This window comes from Rhinoraja longicauda, chromosome 42 (genome assembly GCF_053455715.1).
Source record: "Rhinoraja longicauda isolate Sanriku21f chromosome 42, sRhiLon1.1, whole genome shotgun sequence".
In the NCBI taxonomy this organism is placed as follows: Eukaryota; Metazoa; Chordata; class Chondrichthyes; order Rajiformes; family Arhynchobatidae; genus Rhinoraja; species Rhinoraja longicauda.
Window position 1 is genome coordinate 717632 of NC_135994.1, and position 14118 is coordinate 731749.

Here is a 14118-nt window from a genome sequence, read left to right on the forward strand (position 1 = left end):
CATTAGGCCAATCATATATATACATATACCCGACCATTTACATACAAAATATAAATACAAATATAGTCACCCACCCGTATAATAAGTCAGATATTAATACAAAAATACTCATACACCCTTATATGTTCATATAGATATACTTATTTAAATAATGATGTGTTATTATATGTAGACCCCTGGTGACTGTTAATCCCCCTCCTCACTGTACCTAGAAAAAATCATGTGTTTATATTTGTTTTTAAACTAGATGATGTTTGAACATTGTTTTAATTCCGCATTCATTCTGTTCCATAGCTTTAGTCCACTGATTGATATAGAAAATCTTTTCATTGTTGTTCGAGTATTGCGAATCTTGAAATTTAATGTTCCCCTTAAATTATACCCCCCTCTCTTTCATAAAACATTTCCTGTAAGTTACTTGGTAGCAAATTGTTTCTCACTTTGTACATGAATTGAGCTGTTTGATATTCCACAATGTCATAAAATTTGATTATTTTAGACTTTATAAATAATGAGTTGGTGTGTTCACAAAAACCGACATTATGAATTATTCCTAATGGCTCTTTTTTGCAGTATGAATAGTGGTTGTAGTGAACTTATATATGTACTTCCCCACACCTCTATACAGTAACTTAAATAAGGTGAAACTAGTGAACAGAACAGAATGCGAAGTGATTTGTTATCTAGGAAATGTTTTGCTTTGGCCAGAACTGAAATGCTTCTAGATACTTTACTGTGGATATGTTTAATGTGAGATTTCCAGCAATTTTTTTCATCTATTATCACCCCAATGAATTTAGTTTCATTTACTCTTTCTATGTTAACACCCTCTATCTGTACCTGTGCTTGATTGTTTATTTTACTGTTCCCAAATATCATAATTTTTGTTTTGCTCAAGTTTAGTGATAATTTATTAATGTCAAACCATTTTTTAATTTTGCAAAATTCTGAGGCGATACTGTCCAAAAGTTGCTGTAAATTTTCACCAGAACCAAGAATGTTAGTGTCATCAGCAAATAGGATGGAATTTCAATATTTTTGATAATTTACATATATCATTGATGTAGATGATGAAGAGTTTAGGACCCAACACCGAGCCCTGGGGGACTCCACACACAATGTCCAAACATCCAGACTGATATTCTCCCATCTTCACAAATTGTTTCCTGTTCTTTAAATAACTTCTAACCCACTCTAAAGCCAACCCCCTAATCCCATATAGTTCCAATTTATTGATTAATATTTCATGATTTATTGTATCGAATGCTTTTTTTAGATCAATGAATACCCCAACAGCATATTTCTTTTTATCTATAGAATTTGTGATTTGTTCAATGAGTTCAGTTAAAGCTAGTGATGTTGACCGGTTACTTCTGAATCCATATTGACTATTAGAGAGTAAATTGTGCTTATCTATGAAATTGTCTAATCTGTTGACGAAAAGTTTTTCCAGAATTTTAGAGAACTGTGGGAGAAGAGAAACAGGTCTGTAATTTGTGAAGTGGTGTTTATCTCCAGTTTTATACAGCGGAATAACTTTAGCTATTTTCATATTATTGGGAAATTGACCGGTTTGTAATGATAAGTTAAAAATGTGTGTTAGTGGTTTAGAAATCCCATCAATTACCTTTTTTACTATTTTCATATCTGTCTCATTATAATCAGTGGATGTTTTATCTTTGCATTTATTAACAATATCTACAATCTCCATTTCTTCTACCGGTTTAAGAAACATTGTACTTGGATTCGTTTCTATAAGATTATCATTAGATGTCACTGGATCTGGGATTTTTTCTGCTAAATTAGGTCCAACACTTACAAAAAAATTATTAAATTTATTAACCACGTCATCCATGTTATTTAGAGTCTTATCATTATCTATAAAATACTGCGGGTAATTAATCTGTCTAGAGTTATTTCTAATTATGCTGTTTAATATATTCCATATACCCTTAATGTTGTGTTTATTGTTTTCTAATAGTTTATTATAATATTCTTTCTTACAATTTCTCATGATATTAGTTAACTTGTTTTTATATTTCTTATATTTATTTTCTGCTTCTATAGTTCTATGTTTAATGAATTCTCTGTATAGTGTGTTTTTCTTTTTGCAGGCATTTAGCAATCCTTTTGACATCCAATGATTATCTTTATACTTTATTTCTCTACAATATTGTTTCATTGGACAATTTTTATCATTATAGTATTTTAAATATTCTTAAAAATTCGTCATAAGCTTTATCAATATCATTTTCTTTATATATTAATTCCCAGTTTTGTGCAAGTAAATCATTTTTAAGTGCAACCATGGACTCTTCTGTCCTAACCCTTCAGTATTCTTGTTTATTGTCCTGCTTATTTTTTCCGTAGTTGCTGTTATAAACTGTAAAAACTGGAAGGTGGTCACTGATGTCATTTACTAATAATCCTCCTACTGTATTGTTATCTATATCATTAGTAAATATATTATCAATTAATGTAGCACAATGGGAAGTAATCCGACTGGGTCTGGTGATTTGGGGATATAGGCTGATACTGTACAATGTATTGATAAATTCCTCAGTCATTTTATGATTATTTGGATTTAGCAAATCAATATTGAAGTCGCCGCAGATAAACATAACTCTATGTTTTGTTTTTGTAAAATGTTCCTCCATCCAGTCTTTAAATGTGTCTATATTAGACCCTGATGTTCTATATATACAACTCACAATTACATTTTTTTTTCCCCATACATATTTCTATTGTAACACATTCAAGTACATTATCTACCACAGTTGAGATTTCTTCCACCACCTTACAATTATAATTCATGTCTACATAAAGAGCTACACCACCACCACTTTTGTTTTTTCTGTTCATACAAATCAGTTCATATCCTTCAAGTTCAAAATCCATGCCCCTTACACTGTTGATCCAAGTTTCTGATATTGCAATTATGTTAAAGGGCTGTGTAAATTGATTTAAATAATCCTTGATGTCATGGAAATTAGCATACAGGCTTCTACTGTTGAAGTGGATTATTGAAATGTTGTTTTCAGTTTTGAATGTGCTATTGTACTGTTCATCAGTATAATAGTGACAGTCGTTGTTGATGTTCAAGAAAAAATTGTTTTCTGGATCAATGTCATTTTCGATATCCTGTGGCTTATGATTAGTGTATAGATGAATAGTTAACTCCAGATCATCCAGTTCAGTAATCCGTGTTAGCATGTGATTAGCTTCAGAATATGGGTGAATTGTGTTTGTAGTCATATGCGAGTTTTATGGTTCAGCATACCTGTTGTGGATTAGATGTCTCATGGTAGTTTTGGTGTGCTGGTACGTGGATGAATAATCAGTTTGTCATGGCGTAGAAAAGCGATATCCCCCCTCCCTCTGGCAGCTCTCAGCTCCGGCATCAGTTCTTTCCTCCTTCGTCTGACAGCGTCCGTGAAGTCCTCGATAATCATAATCAGCACATGCAAATGCCCAAAACTCAGTTTTAAAAAAACGCTAGAAATACTCAGCAGGACTGAGATTATCAATGGACAGAGAAATAGAGTTAATGGTTCAGGTTCAAAAGTTAATTCTTTCTCTCCCCATAGATACTGAGGATTTCCAGCAATTTCAGTTTTTATGTCAGCTTTCTAGCATCTGCAATATTTTGATTTTGGCAGGTCAGTTTATTACAGCTACTCTAGACATTAGCAAATTTGCAGATGATACAAAGCTGGGTGGTAGTGTGAACTGTGAGGAAGATGCTATGAGGTTGCAGAATGACTTGGACAGGTTGTGTGAGTGGGCGGATGCATGGCAGATGCAGTTTAATGTGGATACGTGTGAGGTTATCCACTTTGGTGGTAAGAATAGGAAGGCAGATTATTATCTGAATGGTGTCAAGTTAGGAAAAGGGGACGTACAACGAGATCTGGGTGTCATAGTGCATCAGTCTGAAAGGAAGCATGCAGGTACAGCAGGCAGTGAAGAAAGCCAATGGAATGTTGGCCTTCATAACAAGAGGAGTTGAGTATAGGAGCAAAGAGGTCCTTCTGCAGTTGTACAGGGCCCTAGTGAGACTGCACCTGGAGTACTGTGTGCAGTTTTGGTCTCCAAATTTGAGGAAGGATATTCTTACTATTGAGTGTGTGCAGCGTAGGTTTACTTGGTTAATTCCCGGAATGGCGGGACTGTCGTATGTTGAAAGACTGGAGCGACTAGGCTTGTATACACTGGAATTTAGAAGGATGAGAGGGGATCTTATCGAAACATATAAGATTATTAAGGGGTTGGACACGTTAGAGGCAGGAAACATGTTCCCAATGTTGGGGGAGTCCAGAACCAGGGGCCACAGTTTAAGAATAAGGGGTGGTGTAGGTCATTTAGAACGGAGATGAGGAAAACCTTTTTCAGTCAGAGAGTTGTGAATCTGTGGAATTCTCTGCCTCAGAAGGCAGTGGAGGCCAATTCTCTGAATGCATTCAAGAGAGAGCTGGATAGAGCTCTTAAGGATAGCGGAGTCAGGGGGTACAATAGGTCTGACAGAATGTTGGCTGGGATATTCAATTATCTCGGAACTCTCACAGTCCGAGGACAATATTCCTCCACAAAAGGTCCACAAAATCACGATCTGTTCCTCTGCTTATGTACAGTTTGTGGAATTTTACAAAGCACAGATTTCTTGGTGTGTTTGTCGAAATTGCACCAATAACTGTAGTTCAAAAATACCTGATTGGTTGGATAATATTCAGAGATGTGACAAGATATTATAAATGCAAGTTCTGTCTTCCTTTGATTGATGATTGAACCCACATTCATGTATTGTGCCCTGAAGAGAAAATTATTTCTCTGATTAGTCAGAGTAAGTCAACAAGCTTCCACTTCCTCTTGTGGGCAGCACGAGATTTACTTGTGTTGTCCCTGGAAAGAGGATTTACAAATACTGGGGTTTTCAGCCTGTTGATCTACGTACAGCCTCTCTCCACAATAATCACGTCAGGGATCTACATGAAAACTAATTCATTGTTAAAGATGAATAAGCTACCATTTCATGTTTCCCCTCACAATCTAGGGCATTCCAAAATGCTTTACAGCCAGTGAAATATTTTAGAAGTGTCGTCACCATTGTAATGTAGAAAATGTGGCTGTCAATTTTAGTGCTGCCATAAGCAGTAATGAGATGAATGACAAGTGGAAAAAAGGACCTAACATTCAAATTAGATCCATTATTGTGAAAGCATGACCCCTGGCTCTCTCTAATATAACAGCTGAATCAATGACCCAGTGTCCCGACCTGAAACACCATATATCCATTCCCTCCACAGATGCTGCCTGACCCACTGAGTTCTTCCAGCACTTTGCGTTTCATACCATTCCCTTAATCACCTGACAATGTCTGTAGATTCCCAATTCATTGCCTAACTGCGACTAAAATGCATACTCGTGGCCCCTAAAACAACCTGAGAAAGTATTTAAAGAAATATGAAAATAATATCTACAAAGATATAATTAAAAGAGGAAAATAGAAACAAGAAAAATCTTGAAGAATAGCTGTACCTCTAAGGGCAGCTGTTTTGGCTGAAAGACCAACTCCCCAATTGCAGCATGAAAATCTAATCTGACACTCCAGTATGGGACCAAGGGAGAACCATTTTGTTGGGGAGGGTAGGATCGAGGGAGGGCTGCACTGAAAGAAAGGCAGTGCTGAATGAGGACTAAGTCACTGGAGGGCCAGGGCTGAAGGAACCCAGGAATACTGGAGAGCCAGTGTCAAAGGATGCTAAAAACAAACTGCTGGAGGAACTCACTGGGTCAGGCAGCATCTATGAAGGGAAATGGATATTTGACGTTTTGGGCTGAGAGTCCAGAGGAAGGGTCTTCATCTGAAACGTCGACTGCCCATTTCCCTAGGGGGGATCAGTTTTGTCAATGGTAGTAAACTTTGTGGGGGAGTGAAGGTGGGAACCAAGTAGGATATGGAGGTGGCTGGAATGAGAACCAATAAGTAAACATTTTAAAGAGAAGTATTTTATTTTTAGGTTAGAGGTACAGCAAGGAAACAGACCCTTCGGCCCTCCGAGTCCATGTTGACCATCCATTACTCCAGTTTTATCCCATTCCCTATGCAATTTACAGAGACCATTAGCCAACGAACCCACACCTCTTTGGGATGTGGGAGGAAACTGGAGCACCTGGAGGAAATGCCAACATTTCCTAACATAGATCATAAAGATGGAATCAATAGGTCTGGAGAACTCAGTGCCACAGAGGGCTGTGGAGGCCAAGTCAGTGGATATTTTTACGGTAGAGATAGACATTTTTTAAATTAGAACGGGTGTCAAGGGTTATGGGGAGAAGGCAAGAAAATGGGATTAGGAGGCAGAGATCAGCCATGATTGAATGGGGGAGTAGACTCGGTGGGCCGAATAGCCTAATTCTACTTCTATAATGTGAAACCCATGTAGTCACAGGGAGAACATGCAAACTCCAAACAGACAGCACCCAAGGTCAGGATCGAACTGGGAACTATGGCACTGTGAAGAAGCAGCTCTATCAGACTCTCAGAACTAGGCGAGGATGCATTCATAAGCACCCTCTTTAAGATACACAGAAGGCAGCTTCACAGGCAAATTGGAAGCCTGCTTGTGCAGTAGGGACCTGTGTATAGCGTGAACCATTCTGGTGTGAATGAATATCCTGGAACTGACATTGCATTCTGTTGAATACCCCTGTACATGTCTGGGTTGTTTGTGCATTATATAGATTACACAATTTAAAAAGTTCATAAGCATGCAGATTTAGCTAATCAAATTGTGAGTCACTGATTCTTTTTCATGTTTTATTCATCATATAAGCAATAGAGTGAATGGTGTACAAAAGCACAGCATTACACCATCTAATTTGTTGACAATTATCTGGCAATTATCTGATCATTATCACTTTGTTGTTCGTGGCAGATTGCTCTATGCAAATCGTCTTTCAAAACATAGAAACATTGAAAAATAGGTGCAGGAGGAGGCCATTTGGCCCTTTGAGCCAGCACCGCCATTCAATATGATCCTGGCTGATCATCTAAAATCAGTACCCCGTTCCTGCTTTTTCCCCATATTCCTTGATTCCTTTAGCTCTAAGAGCTAAATCTTGCTCTCTCTTGAAAACATCCAGTGAATTGGCCTCCACTGCCTTCTGTGGCAGAGAATGCCACAGATTCACAACTCTCTAGGTGAAGAAGTTTTTCCTCATCTCAGTCCTAAATGGCCTACCCCTTATTTTTAAACTGTGACCCCTGGTTCTGGACTCCCCCAACATTTCCTTGTTTCCTACATTGTCACAGTGACTACATTTCCAAAGTGATTCATACGCTGTAAAGCGATTGGGACATCCCGCAATGGGAGTAAACATTTGGTAAAGCAAGCCTTTAATCAGAAAAATAAGTTGAATACTTTAAAATGAAAACAAAGAAAATATTGTTTTTACCTGTTGTTTGATTTTGCTCCAAATTCCAACATCTGCAGTCTCTTGTGTATCCAACTTGCTTTTCCTGTGCCTTTCAAGAACTCGGGTCATCACAACGCACTTTACTGCCAATGTAGCACTCTTGAAGTATGATCACAGTTGGAAAGTAGGATGCACACAACCCAACTAGTGAACAGCAAGCTCCTACAAAGAACTTGTTCCTACAAAGAACAGTCTGAAGAAGGGTCTGGACCCGAAACGTCACCCATTCCTTCTCTCCTGAGATGCTGCCTGACCTGCTGAGTTACTCCAGCATTTTGTGAATAAATACCTACAAAGAACAATCAAACAATCTGTTACTGTAATGTAAATTATTAAATTTAGATGTTAAATCAGGAGGAGTGGAATCTGAACCCCGGCAGAAGATATTTGTTATTCATTGAAACGGTATGGGTTTTTTAGGCTGAGCTAGCAGTTACGCCCATCCCTAATTGCCTGAAAAAGGTGACGGTGAGCTGCCTTCTTGAACTGCAACAGTGCTTGAGGCATGGGTATACCCACAATGCTGTCAGGGAGGGAGTTCACGGATTTTGAACAAGTGACAGTAAGGCAGAGCACGCTGGGATTTACAAAGGGTAAGTACATTTAGGTTTGATTTCAGAAGGGCATAGAATTTATGAATCAACTCCATTCTCAAATAAGAATCCCAGAAAGGGGGTGAAATTAAATGTTTAAAAACGTGCTTAAAAAGAAATTGGACAATTAAAATTACCCAATAGAAATGCAGATTTTATCCTCCAAAAATTGTCTTTCAGAAGTAGCATTCATATCTTTACTCACAAGAGGGAGCTCTTAAAGCTCCCAACACCATCACTAATCTCTTCCTTGCTGGTGATTTGGAATGATACGTCAATTGTACAATATGTACGTAGTCTTTCAGGTAGTGAATTTTCTTCACACATATTTCCTGCACATCTGCCCTCCCCTCCCCTCTCCCAGATAGAATAAAGATAGAGTTCCCCTGGTCCTCACCTTTTACTCCTCTAGCCTCCGCATCCAGCATAACATCCTCCACCACTTCCATTATCAGTCACATCGTCCCCTTTCTGCTTGTCAGACCTAGATTAAGAAAACCTCATTTTCAGGTACTTCCACTGTCTTTTGTGTTCCTAACACGCTATCCTCCATTCTGCTCTCCCTTTCTGCTTTAATGTTAGAAATCAGTAGCCATTTGCACTGATCGTCTCTGACATAAATTCCTCTATACAATTATTGTTGCCATCATTTTATTGAAAAGTCTGACTCCAAATCTTCCTCTTTTGTTCAAGTTAATAAAGCCAGGACTGACCTTGAGTGTAACACTCACTTTGTCCTCAAATACACGAGGCCCTCAATCATGAATTGAACAAGCAAAAATTAGTTGTCTCATCAACTTCTTGGTAACTTTCACAAAACATTTTTCTGGAGGGATAGAGTACATGAGAGTAGCTGACAGGGTACTGACATGGATAGAAAATTGGTTGACAGACAGAAAGCAAAGAGTGGGGATAAATGGGTCCCTTTCAGAATGGCAGGCAGTGACTAGTGGGGTACCGCAAGGCTTGGTGCTGGGACTGCAGCTATTTACAATATACATTAACGACTTGGATGAAGGGATTAAAAGTACCATTAGCAAATTTGCAGATGATACAAAGCTGGGTGGTAGTGTGAACTGTGAGGAAGATGCTATGAGGTTGCAGGGTGACTTGGACAGGTTGTGTGAGTGGGCGGATGCATGGCAGATGCAGTTTAATGTGGATAAGTGTGAGGTTATCCACTTTGGTGGTAAGAATAGGAAGGCAGAGTATTATCTGAATGGTGTCAAGTTAGGAACAGGGGACGTACAACGAGATCTGGGGGTCCTAGTGCATCAGTCACTGAAAGGAAGCATGCAGGTACAGCAGGCAGTGAAGAAAGCCAATGGAATGTTGGCCTTCATAACAAGAGGAGTTGAGTATAGGAGCAAAGAGGTCCTTCTGCAGTTGTGCAGGGCCCTAGTGAGACCGCACCTGGAGTATTGTGTGCAGTTTTGGTCTCCAAATTTGAGGAAGGATATTCTTGCTATTGAGGGCGTGCAGCATAGGTTTACTAGGTTAATTCCCGGAATGGCGGGACTATCATACGTTGAAAGACTGGAGCGACTAGGCTTGTATACACTGGAATTTAGAAGGATGAGAGGAGATCTTATCGAAACGTATACTATTATTAAGGGGTTGGACACGTTAGAGGCAGGAAACATGTTCCCAATGTTGGGGGAGTCCAGAACAAGGGGCCACAGTTTAGGAATAAGGGGTAGGCCATTTAGAACTGAGATGAGGAAAAACTTTTTCAGTCAGAGAGTTGTGAATCTGTGGAATTCTCTGCCTCAGAAGGCAGTGGAGGCCAATTCTCTGAATGCATTCAAGAGAGAGCTGGATAGAGCTCTTAAGGATATGGGGAGAAGGCAGGAACGGGGTACTGATTGAGAATGATCAGCCATTATCACATTGAATGGCCGTGCTGGCTCGAAGGGCCAAATGGCCTCCTCCTGCAACTATTGTCTATTGTCTATAGCTCTAAACATTGATGAATTACAATTGAAACACTTGTGCTATAACTCCAGGATAAGCGCTCAACTGAGAAAACCAAGCCCAAAACCATAATATTATCTAACTAACTGAATATACCAAAACAGCTACCTACATGTTAACCAGCTTTTACAAAACAAATCATGTAGATGCAAGTACATCATTGGGGTTATCATGTGCGCACCTCCCTTCACTGGTGTTTCATTGAGTTAGGCCCATGACATCTTGGGAAGGCTCAACAGTTGGTTCTGGCATCCCAGAATATCTTTTGCATATAAGGCCACATTACTAAGACACCATGGAACTTCTAACCATTTCCTAATATATGAACTAACCAATCTCTCTAACCTTTCCACCTTAGAAATTGGCACCTCATATACTGTCAATGACCACATCAACCTGGGGAATAGCCCAAACTGCAAATACCACAACTTTAACTTGCCTGGAAGCCATGACTTCTCTATCCTTTCTAACTCATCAGTAACATCTTTCTAAGTTGCTGAACCTGTTCAGCGTCATACAACTTCTTGTTATACCACCTACCCAAACTTTTAACTGGTTTCTCCATTATAGACAGGATTTTTTCTTCATCTACATAAAACCTTTTCTCTACTACCTTTCCTCTTGCCAAAGAAATACTCCATGACTTACTAGGCTTAATCTTCAATCTAGCCCATTTAAGATTATCATTTATCTTCTCATAACCTTCTTGTACAAGCTACTCTTGTGGTCACCAAGGTCATATCATCCATATAGGCCCTGATTGGAGGGAGGCGCAGTCCGTCCATCCGCCTCTCCCCGCCGAAGACCCACCGTGATGCTCTAATCACTAGCTCCATCGTCATTGTAAAAGCTAACGGGGAAATAGTACACCTTGTCATAATGCTCGTCGCTAGTTTCTGCCATGCTGTCATAAAGTCTGCTGTACTAAAACACATTTGGACATCTTGGAAATATGCTTTCACTAAATTTACTGTCGATCCTGGAACTCTAAAGAAATCAAAAGCACCTGTTTGTTCTATCATTGTTCCCACACATCGTTTATTACCCAGAACAGCAGAAAACATAGCTTGGGTGCCTTTCTTGATGGACTCCTGTGGTGACTGTGGCATGCCCCTCACAGGGATGGGAGGGGGGAGAAGGTGGGGAATAGTCTGTCTGCATCTTTAAATTCAGAGTGCCAGTTGTTATTTACTTCAGCTAGACAGTCTTATGATTTCCAGGAAGTCAATGTGACTCCACCCCTGCATACTGGGCAGCAACACAACTCCAGCCTGGCTTCACTGAAAGATTGTGAGGCCCAGGAGGGGTAATGCTCCATTCAGGAATAACAGGAAAGTGTGAGAGAGAGAAAGAGAGGGCGGGGGGGGGGGGGGGGGGGGGGGGGGTAGTGCTGGGGGCAGAGACAGAAAAGGAAAAGGTGAGAGTGGACGAAGGCCGGATCAAGGCCAATGTTCTCTCTTTTTCCCCAGTACTGTTTTGTCAAACACCCTGTTTATATATTCAAGGAGAGTGCTTTGAGGGCCTCGCATCCAGCTCTTGATAAAAACACAACTGCTTTGCTTGTGTTGGCTGCTCAGACTTGGAAGGAGGCCAGTTGTCAGTAACATAAGTTAAATGAAGTTGAGTTACCACACAAGCCTGGTCACTTTTCTCCTTGCTTAAACAGTGATAAAAAACAAGTACGTCATTCTTTCTTGAGATATTGATGTCACCATTTATTGCCCATTCCCGACTGCTCCTTAGGAAGGGAGCCTAACATCTGTGGTCGGAAAGTTACTAGAGTATTCTGAGGAATAACATATATATGCACTTAGATGGACAAGGGTTGATTAGAGATAGTCAGCATGGATTTGTACGTGGACGATCGTATCTCATAAATTTGGTTGAGTTTTTTAGAAGATGTGACCAAAAAGGTGAGGGCAGAGCTGTGGACATTGTATATTTGGATTTTAGCAAGGCATTTGACAAGGTTAAATGCTCTGGAAGGTTAGATAGCATGCGATCCAAGGAGAGATAGCTGACTGGATGGAAAATTGGCTTCATGGGAAGCAAAGGGTGATGGTGGAAGGTTGCTTCTCGGACTGGAGGTCTGTGACTAGTGGTGTGCCTCAGGGTTCAGTGTTGGGGCCATTTCTGTTTGTCATCTATATCAATGATGTGGATTAGAACATAAAAGGCATGATTAGCAAGTTTGCAGATGACACAAAAGTGTACATAAAGTGTACATATTGTGCATAGTGAAGATGATTGTCAAAAATTGCAACAGGATCTTGATTAGTTGGGCAGGTGGGCTGAGGAATGGTTGATGGAATTTTACACGGAGAAGTGCGAGATGTTATATTTTGGGCAGTCTAACAAAGTGAATGGCAGGGCTCTGGGGAGTGTTGCAGAGCAGAGAGATCTCGGAGTGCAGCAACACAGCTACCAGCCTTGGAGGGCATCTATAACAGAAAACAGATCATCTATCCTCAGAAAAGCCACCAGCATCCACAAAGACTCTTCACACCCCTGCAACAGTCTGTTCGAACTTCTACCACCAGGCAGACGATACAAAGCCTTCTACGCCCGCACCTCCAGACTCAGGAACAGCTTCATCCCCAGGGCCATAGCTGCTATGAACCGGTCCTGCTGAGCCGGATGGTCACATCATACAGTGAACCGGCACAGATCTATTTGCACTTTATTCTGTTTTAAAACTGTTCTAATTTGTTTCATTGGGTTGTTTAAATTAATACTGACTAGCTAATTAATTTATTCACAAAATGCTGGAGTAACTCAGCAGGTCAGGCAGCATCTCGGGAGAGGAGGAATGGGTGACGTTTCGGGTCGAGACCCTTCTCCCATTTATTGCATCGTATGGGAGGCGCATTCCCAATCTCATTATACCCCTGTACAATGACAATAAAGATGTATTGTATTGTACATAGTTCTTTGAAAATGGCGTCATAGGTAGATAGGGTGGTCAAGAAGGCTTTCGGCATATTAGCCTTAATCAGTCAGAGTATTGAGTAGAGATATTTATGAAGGAACTGCAGTTACAAACTTTTTGAAAAAGGATATAGCATCTATAATTTTCCAGTCCTCAGGCACCAACCCTTAATCTACAGATGTTTGGAACATTATGGGCATGTTTTCTACAATGTCGTTGTTTATTTCCTTCAGTAACGTAGGATGTATGGCAGATGGACCGGGTGATTTGTCCTCTTTAGATGCAGCTAGCCTTTCTAGAACTTCCTCTTTATCACATTTTTAACCCCTACAGAATCTCAATTACATCTTCTGCGCTGAGCATCAAGCAATATCTTTTGGAGATAGAAGGAACTGCAGATGCTGCTTTATTAAAAAAACAAAGTATTTGAGTAACTCAGCGGGTTAGGCAGTATCGCTGGAGAACATGGATAGGTGATCTTTCAGCTTGGGACTCTTCTTCAGCAGTATCATTTTCCTTGGTGAAGACTAATATAAAACACTTTTTTAGCATCTCATCTCTGCCATCTGGCTCATGAGCAGATTTCCTCTTTGGTCTCTGATTGATCTCATTACCATCTCTTACAACCATTTTCCTGATCATAAATTACTAAGGTTCCCTTTTATATGTGCTGCCAGTCTTATATTTTATCTTTGCTCTCTTATTTCCTTTTCAATTTGCTTCTCCTCTTATCTTAAATAATCAGCCAGGTATTCATACGATACGATAGAACTTTATTCATCCCCGAAGGGAAATTGGTCTGCCAACAGTCAACAACACACAAGGTACACAAAAACTTGAAATTAAAATTAAATTAAAAGTGAAAACAAAAAGAAAAAGACAAGCAACTGTTTGGCTGGCTGCCGTGTGCACAGCGCCTTCACCGGAACGAATGAACAAACAGACAAACGAACACAGGCTTATCCCCTGGGCAGAGGATTCTAAACTAGAGTGCAGTGGGTCACAGCAGCAGCTTTCTACCACCTTCTCCACAACAATTAGTGATGGGCAATTAAATGCTGGCTCAGCCTTTCTTTCCCAGGGTCCAATCCAGTGCAATGGGCAATGTAAATGTCTGGAGTGTGGACTCCCTCAGGATAAAGAAAT